We start from the raw sequence: 9,408 nt of genomic DNA, 5'->3' as shown, positions 1-9,408 counted from the left end.
ATGTCCCTATTATACCCTTTAAATATTGTTTGTACAACGGGAACAGCTTTTCTCTGGGGGATTAATACCCTGCTTGATTTAGGGGAGATCCAAGCAGACGGTGCACGTCCCCGGGGACGAGCGCTCTGCGGAGCGGCCGCCCCGGGCAGCGCCAAGCCGGGATTTTCGGCACAAAGACTTGGCTGCCGGCGCTTCCCACGCCCGCCGGCCGGGGGAATCCCGTCCGGAGGCCGCTCTTCCCTGCGGATCGGTGGCCACGCAGGGGGAGGGTGGTTTTGGCAGCAGCCCGTTGGACCTGACGGCGCTGCCGCGTCTTCCTGAGGACACAGAGTTTCACCAACCGCTTCCGAGAGTTTGATGAAGTGCCCAAAAATGCAGCATTTACTAAAAATGAGCGCTCCCTTCCCCAGGTATCCATGACAGGGACTCGGTGCTGCTGCAGGATGGATCCGGCTCTGATGAGGCCCTTATGGACCACCAGGTCAATAAGGCACCTTCCATGTATACTGCAATACGTAGTCAATAACATACTTGTATGGTATATCTAGGCATTTATTGTGTATATGCAATACATATGGAAGGTGCATTTTATATATACATATGTGTGTGTGTATATATATAAAATATATTTTAACATAGGAAATGGCTTATTTGCAAGTTGAAGGTTTAACTGGGAGACAACAAGAAGAGAAAAGGTCAGCATCGCTCAGGCACGACCTGCAGGGTGCTGAGAGAGCCTGGAGCATGAAACCTGACCATGTAGTCCTGGGAATCGGCAGGAAAATCATCCATCATGGGTGTTCGGCACCTGCTTTCGCTCCATGCAGCGGTGCCGCGATGGGCCGAGGCCGGATGGGGCCTTTGGCGACGGGAGCAGAGCAGCCGCCAGGTCAACCTGCAGGGGTGGATGGACAAACAGGCAGTGCAGGAGCCAGGAGGCCAAGGCCGTGTCCTTGGGCAAACCGGAGCCCCTCAGGCAACACCCCTGCACTCTGGATGCATAAAACAGGCCTCTTCCAGCAACGAAGCCCAAGGGGACAAGCAACAATTACCCCGTGGCCCTGCACAGGGAGCCGGATCACACGGACCTCCACGCCGTCCCACGACAGGGACACGGGACATTCCTGCTTGGAAAGCCGGGGCAGCTCGAGGGTTGAACGCGCCGGCGCCGGCCGACGTCACGAGCGGAGCGGGAGCCGCGCGAAGGGGCCTCGGCGGCCCTGACAAGCCGATCATGGCCGATATCATCTAAGCCGACTTGATAGAGATGTCAGAGCGGCACCGGGAGCAGAAGGCCGCCTTGCAATTTAATTGGCTTAGGCTGTTGTATACCCTGTTTTAAAAGTAAGGCCCTTAAGACGTGATTTGGACAAGCCACTTGCGCGGGGCTTTATCCCGCGTAGCCTCGCAGCCTTCCCAGCCACCGCGCTTACCACGAGCAGGATATATGGTGGGATTTATGGGGTATTCATTATTTTAATAGCACTTATTGACTTAGGGTCAAATATCTTTTTCCAGCTCTTTTTTTTTTTTTTTTTTATTTAAGGAAAGAGCCCGTATGTCACAATCTCATGCCTCATCTAATTGGATAAGTGTTTCCTTTGTCCTTGAAACAGCAAAGTAGTTCGCGTCTCCAGGAGCTACAGAATGAAAAAGCATCTGCCTTTGGTATTTGGCATGCCTCAATTAAAAAACCCGCTGCCTGCGCTATAATTTTTTGAATTCTGACCAGAGCACTCCTGCTCAAACAGACGCTTCTGAAGGTCGACCTGCGGGTAGTTAAAAAACAAATCCTCTGGAACAACATATAGAGCACTAATGTGTTACACACAGCCGAAAAGAGGCCCCGATCCAGTGGAGTGAAGTTTGCAGGAAAACGGCTCGCTCCCCGCCGAGCGTTTCTGGAGCTCTCCCGGATGGGAGTTTTAAGCCCATTTCCGAGCCGGAGCTCCCCTCGCTGCCGCTCCCACAGCCCTCGCGCTCAATATGCGCAAAACACTCCCATCTTGAAGAATAATTGAAAATGTGCACCCGCGGGTTCACTGGATCGATCCCGCTGAATTATTTTATTTAGAAGACACTTCATTGTGTCAGGATTTAATGGAAAGGTTACGATGCCCAACCCTCGCAACGGCGGCGCATTAAAACGCAGCGTCGCCGCGAATGTTAAAAAAAATCCCCCTTAATGAAACGCCCAAGCAAAACTGCCAGATCTATGAAATATGAAAACGGTCCCGCACAGACTTTAGACTGGGGAGAAGAGGTACCCAGCAGCCTCATGTGGCTCTTGCAAGCCCTGGGGTAAAATTCAGCAGCCCCACCATGCACTTTTTGCCTTCTCCTTTGCATCGCTTTGAGCATTCGGTGCCCAGGCTGGTTCTTGGGAAGTGCCTGTATTTTCACGTGAGAAGTGTAAGTCATGGTTAAATACACCCCCGGGCGATTCACTGCCCCCTAAACACCACCTCTTCCATGGGCGCTCCGTTGGCAGAGGGTCTTCGCTCTCGAGCTCAGCGCGGGCAGCGTTGGAGCCGCCGCTGGACGTGCCCGTCGGAGCTTCTGCCCCTCTCGGGGCATTTCTGCTTGCCGAGAGCTCCCGGACTTCCCTACGCTCCACGTTGCTCGGTGCAATGCAGCTTCCATACGGAGCTCCCCAGGTTTTTGCCCTTCTATGCGGGGTTGCTCCCAGGCTGGGAAGGGGCACGCGGAAAGGGAAGGGGACGATGGGAAAGGCAAGTGCTTTTTTCACTGGAATTCTCTCCGCAGACGGATCTGGCAGAGCCCCGCTCCAGTGATCTCAAAACAAGGTTTATCGTCCGCGCCGGCTGCCGCCCGAAGGGGGAAAGGGACTTTGAAGCCTCTGCGTGATGGGAGGGTCTCTCCCGCGCTCGCACACACGTATTTTAAGGCCAGAGCCTGGGAGATGCTCAGCTGCCCGAGTCAGGGAATTACATGACAAATTAAACAATTACGTGTTTTAGCGTTGAGCAGCTACTTGGACATCCAGCTCGGAGCGGGCGGTGAGCAGGAATCCGCAGGCGCTCCGAGCGTCCCTATGGGCGCTGATCCCCACCGCGGCGCTTCCCGCGCGCCCGCGTCCGCACCGGGAGGAGGGTTCTTTATCGTTTAACTTTATTACAGTAGGATCGCCTGGACACTGTTAGAGTGACAAGGACTATTCCCTTAATTACTGTACATTGATAATAGCATTTACTCTGGCAGCTCCAGCGCTATTCAATCAAGCAAGATTCAATACAAAAAAAGCTGATTTGCCAAAAAAGAGATTAGCATAAGTGCCTACAGTCACATTCTATTTTTGAAGGTAAAGCTACTGTGTCTGGGAGCTTTCTTGTGGGAACTTTATAAAGGGAGATTAATCCAGTTTATCTCCTTCAAAAGATATTTGGGGAAATCTCACACAGAGTCAATGCTTAGGCTCTTTTGATAATATATTTTTTTTACAAACACGTAAAGAATTGCAGAAAGTGCTATTCAGAAAAAGGAATGTATGTATTTTCTCTTACATGGACATCATAGATCCTTGCTGGGAAAAACAGGGAAAAACTTGCGTGTTCCCCAGTTTGCTATTGCTGTTCTTTGCCACTTGATCAAGTGACTGTAGCTGTTGCACTTTAAAATTAAATGCTATTATTTATGGTAGAACTTGTTCTAGTTAAAAATGCAGACTTCAGCACTATGTACATTTGTAAGCAGAAGGTTAAGCAGGACATTTTAAATGGTAAAGCAAAGGGCTTAATCAAGGCTGAAGAGCAAACTGCAGTGGGATAACAGATATAGTAAATAGGCATTAATCACCATACAGCCATAATCCAGGTATTAAGGAGCCTTGGGGCTAATGCAAGGACTCAGTAACATAACGACTGATTCTATCAACACTTAGGTATGTGAATAACTTTATTCTTGGGAGAAACTTCATCAAACTTAAAGGCACTTGCAAGATCAGGCCCATATTATGCCTTCATAAAATGGTCATCAGACAATTGTTTTGCCTGGAGGAGATTTCTGAGTTAGCAGACACATATAGGGGTGTGAAGAGAGGTAACAAAAAATAAATGGCCGGAGTGTAACGAGACAGTTCTCCCTCTTTTTCCCTTGACACTATTTCTGTGACACCAAAATCCGAGATAAGCAGTTCTTGCCCAAGATGGAGCAGATAATATCATGAAGCCGGTATCATCTCAAGGGAGACAGCTCATGTCTTAGAGACAAATTTAGTGACTACAAATCCAGGCTGAGAACATAGTCCATCCCTGCTTGTAATCCAGCACTCACACGCTGGATTTGCTCTTAACTACAGATGCACAAAAATTTCAAGACAGTAATAGCAAATCCACAGGTATGAAATACGCTGCCGAAAAGTTCCTTTACTGGATGCATAAAAGGTTAAAGTGCTTCCACATTTAGCTTGGCATCAAATATTCCCAGTGTGTTGACAAGCACACAGAGCCCGCGAGCCCTGCGGCGCTGGCATCCCCGCCAAGCTGGCGTTTCCCACCACGGAAACGGACACGCAGCCCCATGGACAGCACGAGATGAGACAGCCCGGCTCGAGGAAAGAGGAAAGAGAAGGAAGAGGGGAGACGGCCGCAGCTTTTCCATTCGAGGAATAGCAAGATGAAAAAAACAAGCTAGAAATCTTTAATTGTGGATGTAGAGGAGGGACAGTGATGTAACTGTTCCCAGGGAACACTATTCTTATTTTGTAGAGGGAGGTGAGCCAAGATACTTAAGCTCTAGAGAACCTTTAACACAGGAAGCTATTTATCATAACAAGCTTGGTTGATACTGCTCCCATACTGAACCAATTAGATTAGCCTATTTCGTCATACTTCATAACTTGGGATGATAGGTTTCCAAGCATGGTACAGTGCAGTAATTGAATTTTGATCAAACACACATGGCCCATAACCCAGTATGTGAAACTTTCAGAACAGTTCACAGCTTTTAAATATCCAGTCAACATGTTGCCAAAAGTACAGGATGTACTTGATGCAAGTGGGAGAGGAGGGGGGAGCACGAGTCCACGCCGTAACTTGGTACAGCTGTAAAACAAACATTTTTTTGTTCCGATTCTGCTCCTACTTTAGCAAAGGAGTGGAGAGGAAGACAGTGAATGTCAAGTGAGCCGTTTTTCTCCCCAGCCCCCATGCCCTCCCGGGCACACATTTCCCTTTTAACATTCTTAGATTACCACAACCTTTTAAATTCACTATACTGTACTTTCATACTGTATTAGACACACCAGCAATTATGCGTGTGAGCATGACACATCCATTGCTTACACTTAGTTAATAAAGTAACTTAAAAGTCGCAGGCATCATCCTCTTAACAGGGTTATAATCAATGGGACCGTGGAATGAAAGCCCTAAAAAACCCGCCGCTGCCACCCCCGGCGTTTCCCCAGCGTCGGCGGTGGCCGGCGCGGGCCCTGCGGCTCGACGGGAGCATCTGGCCACCTCCTCGCGGCGCGTGGGCTCCTGCTGCGCGTTCTCCTCGGCACCGGCGACGACGAGCACGGCCCTGCGCGAGGGAAGCCGCATGCGCCAGCGGTTCCTTCTCCACTGCCCGGGGGGAAAAATCCCCCGTGGCAGCAGACGAGGGCAACGCACAGGCCACGTCGGGGGTTTTTGTAAGCGACGGGCACCCTGTGCCAGCAGGGCCTGGCCCGGACAGGCCGGACACGCCGGCCCCAGGCCCGGCGCGGCCTACGCGCTCCCCGAGCCCGGAGCGCGGCCGGGGGGTCTCCCCGCGTCCCCGCAGCCCAAGGCAGCTGCAGGGGCAGCCCCAGCCCCTCAGCTCGAGCTCCCTCGGCGCCAACGAGGTGGGAAGCGGCCGCCTCGCGCCTGCCCTGCCGCCGGCTGCGCGACGCGGCTCGCAGAAGGAACCGTGATTTTGCAGATGGGAACAAATAAAACGTGTGGCGCTCCGTTAGTGCTGCGGGACAGGTATCCCGGCTGCTTGCAGCCGCTGCATCCCCGCTCCCTTCCGTCCTGCTCCCGGAGGAGTTACGACACTGCAGGGAAAAGGGGGGGGGAAAAAAGGTGAAAGCCTTCAGTGTTCAACTTACCAAACTTGCGTCAAGTCTCGGCTCAAACCAAGGTTAAACAGGCCTGCTCGGAGCCTCCTAAAGGCAGGATTTATACAGTAATTACAGTAATGGAAACTGATCTTTATAATTTTCACCCTGACTAGAATTCTGCTGTGTCATATACATCTGCAGAGGCCGAGAGCTGCGCAGCGCCGTGAGCGCAGCCGACCAGACGTATAGGGAGAATTACCAGGGCAGGAACATGCCCAAGCTACAGCAAACTGCAAAGAGCAGGAATTGTGAATCCCGGGGGAAGCAGACAGCGTGTGTGAGACAAGCAGCACCGGGTCTGAGCTCCTGCATTTTGCCGGGAGTTTGTGCAGCCAGGTCTCCACCGCAGACGGCGTTTAGACCGCCCCGTTGTCGTTATCACGTCTCCTCTCTTTTTCTTCGCTCGGGTCTGAGGGCCAGGGAGGGCCCACGGTGCAAATCGCACCTCGGCCAGGCGGGATCTCCTCACCCGCTGCCCAGTTGCCTGTTCCGCAGGGGAAACCCGTGAGGGCCGAGGAGCAACTTCGGAAGATGGGAGACCAGATAGGGGGTTTGGCTCCACCTTCAGGAAGCGGGAGGCCAAGGGAAGCGCGGCCCGAGCCGTGAGGCGCCTTCTGCACAGCCCAGGGCTTGCGACCGCCCGAAAACACAGCGCTTCCTCCCAGCGCGTCTTTCCTTCATGCAGTCAAAAAAACGAAGGTTCCCTGAGCTGTTGTCGTGACATTTCTGCGGATTACTTGATCCAGCTCTGCAGTCTAACTGCTCCCGGAGAGCTTACGAACATGTGGAACAAAGTCCACAAGTAGCCGATATACGGACAGAGCTGATACACGAACGAAAGTCAAAGAAAAGCAGCTTTGAGGGGAAAAAAGTTGCCACGCACAGGATGTTGTGGAACTGGAAGGAATATTATAAAAGTTATTTACACTTTGGATGCTCCCATTTCCATAGGGAATACAATTTTCTTGTATAATTCATGCAGTTTAGAAAGGCTCCCTGAGTAGCATGGATGGGCCGAGGGGAAGAGCCTTGATGAGGGGCCAGTGCAGCAAAGCTCTGAGGCGCAGGCCTAAAGTTAAGCCCTCCTTCCTCCCCTGATCTGGGCAGGAATTGCAGGAGAGGCAAGCAGACAATTTACCTGAATTTCGCTGTCAGACTTGGCTGCAGGTTGAGAAAATGCCCGGAACATAACAGCTGCTTAAAAGTATGGTTTAAATGAATTAAAATGATGCGTTCTTTAAAAGAAGCCATATAAGGATCATTTATAATAATGAAAATGCCAAGGTATGGGGAGATGAGACTACACTGAGTTTGAAGGACTATATGATGTATTAGTGAAATCATAGGCAATCGCACAATTAGCAACGGTCCTACAAGGCAAGGTAAATGCACAGCCACTGGCAAAATCTTGCCTTTGGCATTGCCCCGGTTGGGTGTTTAAGGACCTGACATTACTGTTTTCAACACCATTTTCTGGAGAATACAGGTTTGAAGCCTGCAGTGGAAGCAACAGGAATGGCTGTTGATGCAGCAATGGACTGAACACCTAATGAATCCAAAAATATAGAAAAAACCACTGCGAAGAGATGCGAGAAGACTGAATAGACAGAGCTGCATAAGCAAATACAACTGAATATACTCCTGAGGGACAAAGGAAACAACTCGTGATGGGGTGACAACAGATGTTCTCCAAAAAATTTCTAATGGAGCGTTTCAAACACAAAGACCTTCCTGTGGAGCTGAGTTTTCCTGGTAGGCGCGCAGCGATGTGTCTTTGGAAACATAATGAAACCCGCTAAGGAAACCCAGCCTATGAGGTGTTCTGAGCAGGTTCCCAAAGCAGAAGTGGCATCTTCGTGCATTAAGTGGTGAGTGGTAAAGAGGGATACAAGAGACCAAACCTTTGTCGCCAGAAGTTGCAGCGTTGTTAAGCTTTAATTTGTGGGAGGAACAGCTAGGCAGAGAACTGGCATTCTAAAACATCTCTAAACTCACTCCTCTTGAAAACGTGCTTAGCACTCAGTGAAGATACATAGGTTGACCTGATCAACCGAGCACAATTCAGAGCATTTTATTAATCCTGTGGGCAGCCCTGGGCAGAGCCACTCTGCGCTGTGTGAATGCGGAGTGCCCAAGGCCGATGTTTGCTCGAGCTCCTGTGCTTTCGCATCACGGTTACGCACACCGCCAAAAATCCTGAAACGGAGTCACAAAAGAAGAGACAGGTTTATGGAGTCCTGGTTTTGCAGAGACTGAACTGCACTAGTACTCAGGGAAGATTTGGATTTAATTCCTGGCTTGGATCTGCAGCATCTTCAGTGAGCAGCTTTACACTGGTTTTTAAAGGCTCAGCGCTTCAAATGCTTTTTTTAAACCCTGGCCTTTACTCTTTTCTGCTTTACAGACAGAGAGTAATACTTCCTTAGCTTGCTGCAATGCTGAACAGATTCCTGAGTATCTGCAAAGCAAGCAAATATCGTTTTATTTGGGAATAAGGCAGGAGGGTGGCACAGTACATTTTTTGATTAATTTTATTGCTTTGCAACTGTTTCGGGGAAAAAGCTACAGCCTAGAGAAACGAGCACTGCAGTGCAGCGGGAGCACTCAGAACTGCAGGAACAGGATGGGCAACTCCAGGGGAGGGGTAAAGCGGGCAGCAACACCGAACACCACCATAGAATAGCCATTCTGATAAATATTACGGTAGCCACTTTATAATTAACACAGTGGGACAGCTTTACATCTTGCAATGCGTGGTGCGAAAGAAGGGGAGAGCTGTTAGCACAAGATTGGAGGATTGAGTGGAATAAAGGGACAGAAATTAAAATTCACAAAGACTTAAACTTCTGTGTGGTCACCTCTTGCTTCATTATCACCAGTATGAAAAGCACAGTGCAGACCTGCCATGAACACACTGGAGTAACAAGCTGATCAGGATGGAAGAATCCCACATCACCTTTTACTTCCCAGGGTCGTTGACATGAAGGAGGGAAATGCATTTGTTTCTACAGAAACACTAACTTAACTTGTAATCACAAATCTTTCTTTCTGCTGACAATTTTGTTTTTAGGAGAAACCAACTACCTGATGGACCTCATAACTAAATATTTTTTCATCTGACTCATACAAACAGCTCCTGTTTCCCTCTACAGATAACGAAGCCGTGGACTGCTGAAGCCCGTGAGTTAAGCCCTCTGCTACTTGTACATATAAAGATGTATTTTAGAATGAAATCTTGTGTGAAAGAGTTGCCCAAGGCGTTTTTGTTCATTACAAACTCCATAATATCTTCCTCTTTCCATAGCTCT

This window comes from Tinamus guttatus, unplaced genomic scaffold (genome assembly GCF_059628265.1).
Source record: "Tinamus guttatus ecotype Peru unplaced genomic scaffold, ASM5962826v1 Tinamus_guttatus_pri_ptg000153l, whole genome shotgun sequence".
NCBI classification, from domain to species: Eukaryota; Metazoa; Chordata; class Aves; order Tinamiformes; family Tinamidae; genus Tinamus; species Tinamus guttatus.
The sequence above is the reverse complement of the archived record's forward strand: the minus strand, read 5'-3'. Positions refer to the sequence as shown.